The sequence below is a fragment of the Lissotriton helveticus genome, chromosome 7 (assembly GCF_964261635.1).
Source record: "Lissotriton helveticus chromosome 7, aLisHel1.1, whole genome shotgun sequence".
In the NCBI taxonomy this organism is placed as follows: Eukaryota; Metazoa; Chordata; class Amphibia; order Caudata; family Salamandridae; genus Lissotriton; species Lissotriton helveticus.
In genome coordinates, this window is record NC_136068.1 from 1,263,300,099 (window position 1) to 1,263,315,970 (window position 15,872).

The 15,872-nt window shown below is 46.2% G+C and overlaps 2 protein-coding genes across 2 annotated transcripts in view; one reads left to right on the forward strand and one right to left on the reverse strand.

Annotated features, from left to right (window-relative positions):
- ACSF2 (acyl-CoA synthetase family member 2) overlaps window positions 1-15,872 on the reverse strand; it is a 795,127-nt gene that overhangs the window by 233,923 nt on the left and 545,332 nt on the right. The gene's annotated exons all lie outside the window — the stretch shown is intronic.
- Window positions 1-15,872, forward strand: part of CHAD (chondroadherin) — a 62,160-nt gene that overhangs the window by 45,009 nt on the left and 1,279 nt on the right. Inside the window, exon 4 of the transcript XR_013598814.1 lies at window positions 5,973-6,031. The gene's annotated coding sequence lies outside the window, so the exon portion shown is untranslated. The remainder of the gene's footprint in view (window positions 1-5,972; window positions 6,032-15,872) is intronic.

The following is a 15,872-nucleotide window of genomic DNA, read 5'->3' on the forward strand; positions in this document are numbered from 1 at the left end:
GTCTACGGGGATTTGAGTGTATCGTGGGAATGGAGAGGGGTGTGGAGGTTGTGTTGTTTAGGAGAGCTGGGTCATAGGAGCGGAGGAGGGTGAGTGTGTCGAGGTCCGAAAGAGGGTTGCATGGGTGATGGGGGCGGTTGTTGCGATTGTGGACAGGGATCGCGGTCCAGAGTGAGGGGTGCAGAGTGGGAGAGTCATCCGGAAGGGTGGGGCGCAGCTTGGGAGGGGGGGTGGTGGTGTGTGAGGCTCGTCTGGGGTGTGTGAGGAGTAGTTCTTTGATGGTGTGAGTGTCTTCTTTGATGGTGTGAATGTCTTCTTTGAGCTGGAGGAGGGTGGAAATAATCTTGTCCAGCGTGGGATAAATGTTGGTGTTTGGGATGGAAATTATGGGTGAGTGACTGACCTGAGAATTAGCGTGCGGGTGGGGGGGTGGGTTGGTGTTCGTGCAAGGCTCCGTGGTGGCGGTGTACGGGTTGGTGTTAGATAGGAGAGAGGGGTTGGGAGGGATGGGTGTGGATGAGGTAGGGAGGAGGTTGGTGGTGTGGATGAGGGCATAAGTGGCAGGCGGAGAGAGCCGAGTGGGGGTTGAGTGTATGTTAGTGGTGGTGGGGGAGCAGGCAGGGTAGTAGGGGCTGAGAGTGGGGGGGAAATGAGATTGGGGAGGGTCCTGTTGTGGAGAGGGGGAGTTAAATTAATGGATGTGGTGTGTTCTGCATGGTTGGTTAGAGGGTGGTAGTGGGGACTGAGGATGGGAGGGGATAGAGGGTGGGATTTGTCGTTATGCGTGTCGTTCTGGTGCTGAACTATGCTAGAGGGGTTGTGAGTGGGAGCTGTGAAGTCAGGGGAGAGAGGAATGGGAGAGGTATGAATGGGGGTCCAAGAGTTGGTGGTAGTGGGGCGGCTGATGTATGAAGGGGAGAGATTTGTGTCTGTGATTGAGGAGTGAGGGGTGGTTACAGCAGGTTGGTGGTTGACTAGGGTGCTGGGGGTAGAGGTGAGGTGCGCTTCGTTCTGGTGCGGAGCTAGGTTAGAAGGGTTGTGGGTGGGGGCTGTGAATTCAGGGGTGATAGTACTGGAGGACATATAAGTGGAGGTCCGAGGATTAGAGAGGTGCTCTTTGAAAGTGGGGAACAGGTTGTCTAGTAGTTCCAAGTTCCTGTCTGTGGATTGAATTAGGACAATCCCGTTGTTGTATATAGTAATGGTGGATCTACCTGGGAAGAGTTGTGATGGTGTGATGGAGAGAGTTAGGCCATGAGCGGATTTCCTGGAGGTGGAGACGGTGAGTAAGGTGAGGAACGCTTTTCTCCATTGAGCTCTGCATGTGGTGTAGAAGATGATATCAATGTTCAGGGATCCATTGACCGGTGAGAAGTATGTGTCGGGGATGTATGACGTTAAAACGCATACTTTTACAACGCATACCGTTACAACGGGACTTTTACAACGCAAATACTATTACAACGCATGTATTTACAACGCATTTTTTTACAACGCAGGTACCTTTACAACGCATACCATTACAACGTAAGTATTGGTAAGTATATATAATTTTTTTAATTGTATATTATTTAAAATTATTTTTATTTAATGTAATTGTATTTAATTTAATTTAATTAAATTTTATTTTATTTAATTAATTTAATTTATATTTATTTTTATTTTATTTTTTTCTTGTACCCCTTTATCTAAAATTCCCAAAACTGACCCTGAACCCTAAAAATACCCCTTTACCCAAAAACCCAAAACTGACCCTGAACCCTAAAAATACCCTTTTACCCAAAAACCCAAAACTGACCCTGAACCCAAAAAATACCCCTTTACCCAAAAGCTGAAAACTGACCCTAAACCCTAAAAATACCCCTTTACCCGAAAACTGACCCTGAACCCTAAAAATACCCCTTCACCCAAAAACTGAAAACTGACCCTGAACCCTAAAAATACCCCTTTACCCAAAAACTGAAAACTGACCCTAAACCCTAAAAATACCCCTTTACCCAAAAACTGAAAACTGACCCTGAACCCTAAAAATACCCCTTTACCCAAAAACTGAAAACTGACCCTAAACCCTAAAAATACCCCTTTACCCAAAAACTGAAAACTGACCCTGAACCCTAAAAATACCCCTTTACCCAAAAACCCAAAACTGACCCTGAACCCTAAAAATACCCCTTTACCCAAAAACCCAAAACTGACCCTGAACCCTAAAAATACCCTTTTACCCAAAAACCCAAAACTGACCCTGAACCCTAAAAATACCCCTTTACCCAAAAACCCAAAACTGACCCTGAACCCTAAAAATACCCCTTTACCCAAAAACCCAAAACTGACCCTGAACCCTAAAAATACCCCTTTAAAAAAAACCTAACATATAACATTTTAAATATAATTATATACTTACCAATACTTACGTTGTAATGGTATGCGTTGTAAAAGTACCTGCGTTGTAAAAACATGCGTTGTAAATAAATGCGTTGTAATAGTATTTGCGTTGTAAAAGTTCCGTTGTAATGGTAGTGCGTTGTAAAAAATGCGTTGTAATGGGTGTTTACCATGTGTCGGCAAAGGGGGTTTCTGGGTGGGACCTCAGGAAGTTGTGTTTAAAGCGTTTAGCGGCTTTTTTGGTGAGTGAGGAAGGGTAGTTGATTTTATATGTGTGCTTGCCGATGGGATCCATGTTGGGATGGCGGTATAGGTGGGTATGGGAGGGTGGACGATAGTGATACACATGTGCAAAAAACAAATGCAAACAGTAAGTTACATGGAACAAGAGTGACACTAGTGAGTAGCCAAAATAGCCAAACAATAAAAGGTAGCAGTCGGTGCAATCCAGGAATAAAAAGTAAAATGGATGCAGCTTACAAAAATGTACAAAGAATATATGAGGTAGCAATCAGTGCACCATAAGCATAAAAGTGAACTGGGTGCAGCCCACCGAGATGCACAGTATGCAAACAGAGGTACAATACTGGTGATTACAGAAATGTACCGTATACAGGTAGAAGTATAATACTAAGCTGTACTGGAACAGAATAACGGTGCAACAAAATCTAAATGAGTAAAAAATGACACTAGTGAGCAGCCAGAAATATATGAGGTAGCGATCAATGCATCACAGACGAAGCAAAAGTGAAATGGGTGCAGGTTACAAACAATGTACAAAATACAAATAGAGGTATAATACTGCAGCAGTGAGTTACCAGAATCAAAGTGACACTAGTGAGCAACCAAAAATAAGTGAGGTAGTAATCGGTACTTTACAGGGGATATATACAGAAGTATAAAACTAGTGGTATACTAGAGCAAGATACAGCTGCAAACCAGAAGTTACAAGAGTCTGGATCAAAATACAACTGCAAACTGGGAGTTACATGAGTCAAAAGTGACACTGGTGAGCAGCCAGAAATATAAGATGTAGCGATCTGTGCATTACAGCTGAAGGAAAAGTGAAATGGGTGCAAGTTACATAAAATGTGTAGAATCCGATTATAAATAGTCTAAAAAGTCCAATTCTTAGGTCAGATAATGAGAGATGACTAGTCCATGATGGTCGCCAAGGATAGACCAGTCTAAAATGGCCGAACCAAAAGGGGAGATATAGACATTAGTCCTCTGTCTGTTGTCATTACTTTGAGGGAAGGGCAGTTTCACTTTCTATCTGAGCAAGCTTAGCTCCTAGCTTGCTGGGGGAGAGTCTTATCTCTATTTTTGGAGGTCTTGTGTGGAGGAGTTAAGTTGAGGAGCCTCGCGGGCAGCAGAGTTACCAGAGGGGATTTATTGCTACAGTTTTATGGCCCCAGCCATTTTGAACAAAGGAGGTGGTTAAAAATGTGAGCCAGCGAGTGGGGTGGGGTGGAATAAATACCTTTTGTTATTTCTGCACACAAAGCATGTTGATTTTGATTTTGCCAGCGTTGTCATGCAGTTGTCTGTCAATGGTCTGGCCAGAATGTGCACAGCTGCGGTTGTTCATCGACTCCTGGCACCTTTGACTTCTTGCGCAGCTGAGTTACAGCCCCTTCCGTCTCGATAGGCGATATTTTAGGTATTTGCCGGTGGATCGTGCTCTTCTCCCTTCTGATGGGTCCTCGACCTCCCAGGCACAACACACGTCCCGAAGCACAGGCTCGCCGACTGTAATAATGCCCTTGCGTGCACCCCAGGCTGGCCGACTGCAATAATGCCCTCGCAATAATGTCCTTCTGGTGGGTCCTCGACCTCCCAGGCACAAAACACGTCCCCAGGCACAGGTTCGCCGACTGCAATAATGCCCTCGGGTGCACCCAGGCAGGATCAGTGGGGGGGCTCCCGTGCGAGCAGCACCGACAGCGCAGCACACCCCGGGAGTCTGCCCGCCACGGCCAGGCAGCCAGCCTTAGGGATCGCACATCGGGTATCGGGTAACCGGAGCCAGGGCTTGCTGTTCCCGGTGAGCGCCTCACGGCAGGGGGGTCTTGCTGTTCCGTTCCACAGGGCACCGGGGCAGCTCCGACACCAAGCCTCTGCCCTCCCTTGTATTGCGCAGCAATTGATCGGTCGCCGAGGACGCACAGGCTCCGGACCTCCGACCCGATCCTGCAATGCCCCACCGCAGCCCGGCGGGACTCTCCGCAGCAGGGTGGATCCCAGTGCCTACCCTCAGCGCAGCTCCGCGTCTACGCCTCTGACCTCCTCCGACTTGAGTCTTGTGCAGTGCTCGACCTCGAGTGGGCTCCGGACCTCCGACCCTGGTCCGGCAGTGAGCTGCAGCAGCCTAGCGACGCGGGGCAGACTCCAGCCACTGCCGCCCAGGTGTGTGTTGAACCCTCAGCAGTCCCAGCAGGCAGACTCCGACCTTCCGTCTTGTCTTATCAGGTCCCGTCTGTCCCGGAGCTCCAGCCGCTCAGTCCCGGCGAAGCGATGGGGGTGCCTGAAGGCGAGCGTCCAGGAGCAGCCCAACGAAGATGAGGGGTGATCGCAGGGCTTTGCAGGCTCCAGTCCTCCGTCAATCCGGTAAGCGTGCAGTCCAGTTACAATCCAGTTACTTTTGATCCAGTTACATGGGTGCTAACAGGGATAAAGCCCGAAGTGGGATCCCAAGCACTGGGAGCTCTTAACAGGAGCTCCTACCAGGCGGCCATCTTGGCTTGTCATCTGTGTACTGTGTTTCTTATTTTCGAAGGAGGAAGGACTGATGCATTTTGAGCTGCTAGATTTGAGTTTATCCATTAGTATGTGGTAAAATGCCAGTATCTGAAGGTATTCAGAGCAATTGCTCCAGTGTCTGGTGGGGAACACAGAAAGTATTAAATATGATTCTTTCGCCTACGCTCAGTGCTGGCATGATATGCTGAGATTTTTCATGCTTTAACCAAAGCCTACCCTACCAATTATGCAGTCTTTGAAGTTTATAATTACTTTTAAAAATGTTTTTGGCACATGCAATATCACGGTAATGTAGTCAAGAGATGTGTTAGTGCACTCATCAACGCTATACCATGATTTGCTTGTAATAGTAATTACGTTACTGGAAGGGAGTTGAAGTAAAACTCATCTCTAGTGGTAAAAATGTTGGCTTGCATTAAAGCTTTTTCTAGTCATTGTGACGTTGGCCATACACTCATGGATGGATAGAAGCTATCTCTCTCCCATATTAAGATGCTTGGAAGAAACGTAGACATTTTGTTAGGATGATTTAAGAAGTTACATACATTTTGAAATTAACTAGGCACCCTCGCTGTTTTCGATACATGTCAAAAGTGATAGTGGAGGGGACTGACCCTTTGTTTCATCCGTCTTTGGTCTTCTTCTCTTAGATGAGTCTATTGTAGAAACACACTATATAAATTGTGTTCTCGTCAATAATGTCAGTCCCTCTGCAGCGTATTTGGAAAAATCAGACTTCTCACAATCATTGACAATAGATTGAAAATATCTTACTTAATGATTGGTTATTGGTTATACTAATTTCATGCCGCTCATAATGCCCTCAGGTGTGTGTGGACCCCCCTCCCCTCCTCTTTGAACTGCTACCATTAACAACTCTACAAAGGTAAGAGAACAGCTATAAACTAAACAGTTGTTTTATATGTCTGACTCACCAGTGTGTCCCATCACAGGGGCACAGAAGGGCTCCCAGCAAAGATCTCTCTCTTTTTTTTATTAAATCTTTTTATTAAATGGTTGCTCAGTGCACATGAGATGATACAATCTTTTACAGATAGCGTGACACTTTGTGATGGAAAAGCTTAACATAATTACAGTTATCAGACATAACATAACAGAGATTGCGTAGGTGTAATTGTAGGTACATGCAATCATCATCAATCGTCCTTCGGACACCAATCTCGCCCTCCCCAGCCTCTCCAAACTGGACCTTCATGTTTCCCAGTATGTGCTCCATTTATCCCAAACTTTCTCGAATTTTGTTGGACACCCTAACTTTGATAAATCACTCGCTCCGCTTGTCGGCACCAGTCTAAATCACTTTACCAATCTTGGAACTTGGGGATCCACCACCCCATGCCTTTGCAATGTGTTTTTTTGCCACCCCGGCCGCCAACATTAACTAAATCTTTGAGTCAATGAGCCTGGTATCCTCTCCTGTTATGCATAATGATTGCAATCTTGCCTCATACGGGACAGCGAGACCCGTAACTTTGGCCATGATTTGTACCACCCCTTACCAGTACGGCTAGATTACAGGACATCCCCAGAGGATATAAAAAAAGGAGCCCACCATACCACATCCTATTGCACATACGGCCATATCATACTGAACCAGGTGGTGTAATAGCGATCTGGCATAATAGGACCTGTGTAATATCAATAGCTGTATTAGACGGAAGTGAGCTCTTATGGCTACTTCTCTGGAGTGCCTCCACCCAGTCGACAATTATTCCTATATCCCTTTGCCACGGTTCTCGCAGAGAGCACAGAGGTCCAGGAAATGTGTTCATTATTTTCTAATAGATCAAGGAGATCACCTTGGCTGGCATAGGATCAAGTAACAAATGTACTTCCAGTGGAGTGGACTCCGGCAATTGCTTGCTCTCTGGCACATGGCACCATTATGCATGTCTCAACTGCAAGTATCTAAACGGTTCTGCTGCCCCCATTTCATACTCCCTCTGTAGGTCTTCAAAAGCCAGTAGTGCACCCCCTCTCCAAATGTCACCAAGGTATTCTATACCTATCAGACCTCATTTATGGAAACCTTCAGGTACCCAACTTCCTGTAATACCTTGCTTTCCCATAGTGGGGTCCTATCTGTCAGCCTGCCTTCGCGGCCCATGTGTTGGTTGGCCTCTCTCCACCGCCTAACAACTGTCCGTTGTACTAGCAAAATTTCTCTCCAGGCACACAGGAGTCCTTGCCAACACGTGTTTCATCTCAAGCTGTTGTTGTCACAGCAGACTTCTTCAGGGCCTGTGTCCCTAGTCTTAAAACGCATCAAGATGCCAAATTTTGACAACACTTAGAGAGTTTAAGGAGACCTCAGCATCATAATACCACATGGCCCAGGTGGTGGGTCTTTCACAACTCTTTTGTTTCTCTGCAACAGTTAAAATAAACTGGATACCAAGTTTGGATTATGATTTTGTTATAGAAAACCTGCCCTGAAGAAGTCTGCTGTGACAACAACAGCATAAGATGAAACACGTGTTGGCAAGTGCTCGTATTTACGATTGAAACAATAAAAAAGAACTTTGAAACCTCTATCTCAACTCACTTCTGTGTGCCTGGAGACAAACTTTGCTAATTCCTGAACCTTTTCAGATCAAGGAAGAATGGATGGCTTTTCCTTCTCTGGAGCACCAGATTACTCTTGGATGTTGGCTCAAAATTGTCCTTTTATAAATACTTTTCTTCTTACTTTTTGTGGAGTGCGCCCATCTCCCAGCCATCACTTCATTCTTTCATTGTTTATATCAACCGTCTGAGGATGTAGAGGCAGAAATCTCACTTGTTTCCTTTTATATAGGATTGATGGATAACCTTGGCTTCCCAGGACTTCTCAATCAACTCGGTAGGCTGGGTCCTCTATGTCCCCGAACACACAGTCATTAACTGCAACTAGCTACGCAGCCCAACAGTAGGTGCGAATGTCAGGAATCGCTAGCCCCCTCTCCAAGCACCCCCTGCTGTAGCTTACCGAGGGAGACCCGTGAGCTACCCCCATTCCATAGGATTTTACGCATTTCACTGTTCACTTTGCAGAAGTCAGACGGCACCCTGTATGGAGTATTCTGACGGACATATAGCAGACGGAGGGGATAGGGGGCATCATCTTAAAGAGTATGGCCCCTCCCATCAGGGACATCGGAAATGCCTTTCAGTGTTCCACATCTTCCCTAACACACTCCAATAGAGGAAACAGGTTTCTCTGCATAAAGTGCTCAGCATCTCTGGTCACATAAATGCCTAAGAATTGAAAACCCTGTGTTGATTCCAGGGCCACACATGTGGGCCGCAAAACTGGGCGTGCTCTGGCCTAAGCATAAATAAGAGACTTGTCCCAGTTGATCTGGTAACCAGAATAACTCACAGAGTTGAAAAATATGGAGAATTCAGACTGTGAGACAAAGCCGTGTATCATATAACAGGATATTATCAGCGTACAAGGAGATCCATTCCTCCCAGACGCCACTCCCCCGGGCATCGCACAGGAGAGGGTTTGAGAAGTTGAACATAGTCATGTCCAGATTGGGTAGTCGTGGAGGAGTACGTGTGTTCATAGTATGTGGCTAAGGCCCCTGCTATGGCTGTTCCTGTGGTGTGGGTCATCCCCGCAGAGTCCTGGATTTCTACGACTCACCCAGTTCCTATCCCTGTCTCTCCTTTCTAACCAAGGAATGAGCTTGTTTGTTGGCCTCATCGCCGACATTGTACAGTCACCTCTGAGTGGCCTATGTGTACCCTGGCTTTATTCTCTGCCAGGTCTCTCACCTCCTGTTGTCCAAGCCAAAAATGATGGCACAAGTGGGTGTCGGGCACCTCCCCCTCAGTATCTCTAATTCCAAGGAGGTAATCTCCCTCTCTAGCATTTCATGTTTGATAGCCTGTTCCTTTCTCTGTGCTCCTATGAGGGCTTGAGTATGGCCACACAGCACTATCTTTATGGCTTCCCATGAGGTACAAGCTGAGTCGACCGATTCCACATTGTCGTATAAGTATTGATCTGTTCACTCTCGTATTTGGAATTGCCTGTCTTTTAAATGCGAAGAGGCTATCCCTGAGGGCATCACGGAATCCCCAACAGGACCTGAAATTGTCACCACCACTGGGGAGAGGTCAGAAATGCCACGGTCCAAGTGGCATGCATCGAGGAACTAATTCACACTCAAGTGATGAGTAAATATAGAATTCAAATGGGAAAAACTACCATGACATGCCGATGGGCATGTAAACTGATTCGTGGTTGGGTTATGCTCACGCCAGGGGTCTACAATCCCCATTGCATCTGCAAAGTATTTGAGCAGGCTCCCAACGGTGTCTCTCTCTCTATACTGATTCAAAAAGGGGGGAGGTGATGGACAGAGTATCTGAATTAAGCAGAACACTCCTACCCAGTCAAAAGATCAGGGCTTGTTCCATCACCGTTTTTTAGCTCACTGCACCATCCCAGTTCAGAACCTGGCTACATGCAAATTAGTCTGTCCCTGGCCCAGTGCATCATGGGAACAGGGCAGACCAAACTACCAAGCCAATTCTTTACTGGAAAGGAAACAAGCTTCCGGAGGCCGGTTTCTGGCATTACAGCCGTCTTCGGCCCGGCTTGCTTGAATCCTGATGGTGCAGTGAGCAAGGGACTCACATCTGAGCATACCCTTCCACACTTGTGGTGGCCAAAACGATTTAAAAAGGGGGGTGGTGATGGACAGAGTATCTGAATTAAGCAGAACACTCCTACCCAGTAAATGATCAGGGCTTGATCCATCACCGTTTTTTAGCTCACTGCACCATCCCAGTTCAGAACCTGGCTACATGCAAATTAGTCTGTCCCTGGCCCAGTGCATCATGGGAACAGGGCAGACCAAACTACCAAGCCAATTCTTTACTGGAAAGGAAACAAGCTTCCGGGGACCGGTTTCTGGCATTACAGCCGTCTTCGGCCCGGCTTGCTTGAATCCTGATGGTGCAGTGAGCAAGGGACTCACATCTGAGCATACCCTTCCACACTTGTGGTGGCCAAAACGATTCAAAAAGGGGGGTGGTGATGGACAGAGTATCTGAATTAAGCAGAACACTCCTACTAATTCACACTCAAGTGATGAGTAAATATAGAATTCAAATGGGAAAAACTACCATGACATGCCGATGGGCATGTAAACTGATTCGTGGTTGGGTTATGCTCACGCCAGGGGTCTACAATCCCCATTGCATCTGCAAAGTATTTGAGCAGGCTCCCAACGGTGTCTGCAAATTAGTCTGATCCTGGCCCAGTGCATCATGGGAACAGGGCAGACCAAACTACCAAGCCAATTCGGCTTGGTAGTTTGGTCTGCCCATGTAGCCAGGTTCTGAACTGGGATGGTGCAGTGAGCTAAAAAACGGTGATGGATCAAGCCCTGATCTTTTGACTGGGTATGAGTGTTCTGTTTAATTCAGATGCTCTGTCCATCACCACCCCCTTTTCTGAATCGTTTTGGCCACTATAGGAGTGGAAGGGTATGCTCAGACATGAGTCCCTTGCTCACCGCACCATCAGGATTCAAGCAAGCCGGGCCGAAGACGGCTGCAATGCCAGAAACCGGTCCCCGGAAGCTTGTTTCCTTTCCAGTAAAGAATTGGCTTGGTAGTTTGGTCTGCCCTGTTCCCATGATGCACTGGGCCAGGGACAGACTAATTTGCATGTAGCCAGGTTCTGAACTGGGATGGTGCAGTGAGCTAAAAAACGGTGATGGATCAAGCCCTGATCTTTTGACTGGGTATGAGTGTTCTGTTTAATTCAGATGCTTTGTCCATCACCACCCCCTTTTCTGAATCGTTTTGGCCACTATAGGAGTGGAAGGGTATGCTCAAACATGAGTCCCTTGCTCACTGCACCATCAGGATTCAAGCAAGCCGTGCCGAAGACGGCTGCAATGCCAGAAACCGGTCCCCGGAAGCTTGTTTCCTTTCCAGTAAAGAATTGGCTTGGTAGTTTGGTCTGCCCTGTTCCCATGATGCACTGGGCCAGGGACAGACTAATTTGCATGTAGCCAGGTTCTGAACTGGGCTGGTGCAGTGAGCTAAAAAACGGTGATGGATCAAGCCCTGATCTTTTGACTGGGTATGAGTGTTCTGTTTAATTCAGATGATCTTTCCATCACCACCCCCTTTTCTGAATTGTTTTGGCCACTATAGGAGTGGAAGGGTATGCTCAGACATGAGTCCCTTGCTCACCGCACCATCAGGATTCAAGCAAGCCGGGCCGAAGACGGCTGCAATGCCAGAAACCGGTCCCCGGAAGCTTTTTTCCTTTCCAGTAAAGAATTGGCTTAGTAGTTAGGTCTGCCCTGTTCCCATGATGCACTGGGCCAGGGACAGACTAATTTGCATGTAGCCAGGTTCTGAACTGGGATGGTGCAGTGAGCTAAAAAACGGTGATGGATCAAGCCCTGATCTTTTGACTGGGTATGAGTGTTCTGTTTAATTCAGATGCTCTGTCCATCACCACCCCCTTTTCTGAATCTCTCTCTATACTGGACATCATATCCTTCCCTGGATCCATCATGGCATTCATACCCCCCCTCCCGAGTATCAAAGTACCCACCGGCATATTCAATAGCGAAGCACCAAGTGCCGAAAGGTTTTCCGCCTGTAGTCTGGGCAGTGCATAAACAGAGCAAAGGTTAAATGTAGGGCCTCCCAAGTACCCGTTTGTGTAAAAAAATCCACTCATGGGGTCATTCCATGTCTGACCTGGCGTATATGGTACAGATGATTTGAAGAGGATACCCGCGCCCCTACAGTTGGAGGTGAATCTTGTGTGCGCTACCAGGGAGTAGCCTCAGTGGTTTAGGGCTTTATCAGCAGAGCTTGATTGACACATGTTCGGATCTATACCCCTTCCACCCCTGCAGAATGGAATGTGGAAATAGTCAAGATAGATTGGTGGTGTTGTAACAGACTCCGTGCTTACTATTTATGAATTAGTGGGATGCAATAAATCTTGGTAGAACAACATCAGTGTTTTGGCTAGGGAAATACCAGGACTTTTTTTTATGGGTCTGCATTTGTTTTCTGGAGTAGTGTTTCAGGTTAAGGATCCTAATATTATTTCTCCTGGACACCTTTGTAAGGTTTTTACACTTTTCTTTGCAAGACTTAATCTGAGATTCCAGCGAGACAGAGGCTGTCACCACTTGGATTGGGTCAGCCATAGACTAAATCATTTAGTCAGCTGCTTTCAAACCAGTCTAGTGAGGCCCTCTGACAGTGAGTTGTTAAAATCTTTTTTCAAGCCTAGTACGCTTGTAGACCGTTTGTTCGGGAGGTGGCATTTCACCTTTCTCTGTTTGACACTCTTTCTTGGCTTTGGGGAACCCCTTCTTTGCTCTGTACAAATAAGTTGGTCATGCTTTTCTTGGAAGTTTTAGCTGCCTGAGGCATGAACTATTGTTTCCCTAGCCGGAACAGATCCAACTCCATGGCTCAGATTCCTTGGGCAGACGGGCATTTTAGGACATGGGCCAATCCTGACAAGGAGAACGCAGTTCTTGTTGGACCCATTGATGGCCCATTGAGGCTTCTTCAGCCAAATGGCAGGCTACCTGCTCAGACCCTTAATGTTGGCCCTTCTTCCTCGAGGAATGAATGAATGAATGAAAGATTTATAAAGCGCAAACTCCTGCCCAAGGGCGACTTGGCACTATAAAGAAGGTTACAGCTACAAAATTGGTAGTCCTTGCAGATACTCTGATATCTTACAGGACAGAACCCCGGTTTTAATCCTGAGAGAAGATGTAGGTTTCATGGCCTTTATGAAAATATGTAGCGAGAGAGCAGCTTTGAGTTCAAAGGGTAAGCTATTCTAGATCAGAGCTGTAGTCCTGAAAAAGCTCTTCCCGCCCCCAGTTGTTCTCCTGAAATGAGGAACTACAAGGTTCATTGCTGATCCTGTTTGTAGCGTCCTCCCTAGGATGTACCATTTGAGCTTATCCTTGAACTGAGATAGCCCTGGTCCCTGAAATGATTTGTAGGCCAGGCAGAGTGCATTAAACCTAATAAATATTTGACTGGGAGCTGGTGAAGTTTCCTGATGGCTCCTCTGACTAAATTAAATTTAGGGATTTTAAAAAGAAATTGAGCTGCCGCATTCTGCAATGTCTGAAGCTTATTAAAAGATCCATCTTCGAGGTACTTTGCCACTTTAACTCTTTGAGAGAGGCCCCAATTCCCAAACACTTTCTGTGGGCAGAGGGTCTGCCAAGGGAGTTGGACAATCCTGGTAGGGGACAGGCAGCTCTTGCCTGACTCCTTAACGGAAGTGCCAAGACCTCCTAGAGTCTTACTGGAGAAGAAGCTATTGCAGGGCACAGAAGAAATCTTTGTAACTGGTAAGGATAGTCATACTGCCGGGTCCCTCAGCCTAAAATGTGTACCATGAAGGTCGGCTCTAGGTTTAGGATGGTGATGCGTAACCAGTGTGCAACAAGTGTTATGAGCCTGAAGGATAGCTCAGAGTTGCATTGCACTAACTCTGTTGTCTGAGACATTAGAAAGAACCGTGTAAAATAAGGAATGGCTCTTTTGAATACAGCCTTGAACCTTGTGACAGAGATGTGTGCTATTTCAGGCAACAGTGCTTTGAACGTCTGCCATTGCTGCTACCTAAAGCACGGACAGTCAAGCATTGGAGACCAATCTTCTACCTGAGACATTTATGAGAGTCATGTAATGTGAAAGATAGCTCTGCTGTTGCTAACGCTGTGCAGGAAAACGTTACTCATGTGTAAAATTGCTTGAGCAGCTTTATGTGTGATTGATGCACATGCTGTGCACCATTCTATCATTGTATGTTTCCCTCCTTAATTGTCCTTGAAAGTTTTGCGAATAGTTTGATACTGGATGTTAACTTGAGGGCGAGTCTACAATCATACCCTCTGGATGAAGTTCAGAATGCCATAATGCAACCCAAGTCTGAGACCTGTTTTGATTCTTATATTGTGCTAGAGTTAAACTTTAGCACCCCTCTCGCCTCACTACTTGGTCACATGATATTCTGACAGATATTGACAGGCAGAGCCATTGTTACTGGTATGTTATATTTTCTTGTACAGCAGGAATCTGTTGTGTATTCACATCTTTGTACCAAGCAGCTGGTTGTACCCTCTTAACATATGCCTCCACACTCACCATCAGTGAACTAGACACCCACCTTCAACACAAGACCACACATTTACCATCATACTACCACACACCTACCATTACATACCCACTTTATATAGCACTACACAAACAATAGTGGAGGCCCCAACATCTATCATTACACCAGAACATCACTATCACACACCTAGCATCAAAGGACCAATTACACACCATGATGTGTTAAAAAGCCACTATAAAAAACACAAACACACCAAATGTTTATGCCAATGCATCTACCGTCATAGGACCCATACAACCAGCTCATGTATCTATGCACCCACCACCATGTAGCACACAGTCGCCACCATATGCGATAGCACAAACCAATACCAATTCAGCCACCAACAAGCACCTGCACACCTCATCATACATTCACTGCCACACACCAAGACATTTGATCATAAAGCCATGCAGCCACTATCACACAACACACTTGTTACAAACTTTGACTGTGCAAACAGCAACATATGCCCACCAGAGGTGGTTGGCACATTTTGATAGTGGTAAGGAGTGTAACACTTAAACATGCTTATAACGGATGGTAAATTCTTTATAAATAGAATGTGCCCCGATGACCTCTGCAATATGAATTTCATTTTGTAGCAATAGGTGCAGAACGAAATTGTTATTGCATAGGTGATCGGGGAACATTCTATTTATAAAGCATTTACCGTCTATTATAAGCATGGAGTACTTACAAAAATAAACATAATTCTTACCTTGTCATCTGGATTCTCATGTGTCGCACTACTTGGCTGTTAACGTGCGTGTGCTGGTCTCACACAAGATAAGCCCCAAGAGTCCCAGCCAATCCAAGCACTGCTCTCATGTTGCTTAGAATACTAAACAGCATAAGAGCAGTGCCAGGATTGGCTGGGTCAGGCAAAGACACCACTCCGTCGGAGGCTGAAGGGACTGTGTCTCTGTTGTGGCATCTACCTGGTAACATTGCTTCTGGAAGCCTGAGCTTCACATGTTAGGCTGCCCACAGCAAAAACACCTGTCAATCTGACATGCACAGTTCAGTTTATGCCGAATTAGCTTGTAGTGCTCGACCCAGTCTATCCTTGCTGGGGAAGAGATCACGGTAGCTCCACCCCTAATAGAAAATAAGAATGTCAGTTCAGGGGGAAATATTTAACGGAAAGAAATGGGCTGTCTCAAGTGTGGTGGCTCACAGTAGGGGTCAAAACCCCACTGCCCCCATACAGGAACTGTCCCCACACCTTCCATGAAGCACAACCGCCGACACAGTTGCTGTTGCAGACCCAACACACCGTACACATCCGTAACAACTCTCTTCAGTAGGTTCGGGAAATGGTGTGACAAGGACAGTAATTATATAATAAAAGTGTTGAGAAAGGAGCACATTTTGTTGTTACCAATGATGTCACTGGTGATGCCATTAGTGGTGTGATCAATCATGTCATTTATGAAGTCATCAGTGAAATCATGAGCACTGCACGGAAGGGTTGCGACTTATGGTACAACAATTATCAAATTTCAAGATTTGAAAATGGAACCATAACATCACATTA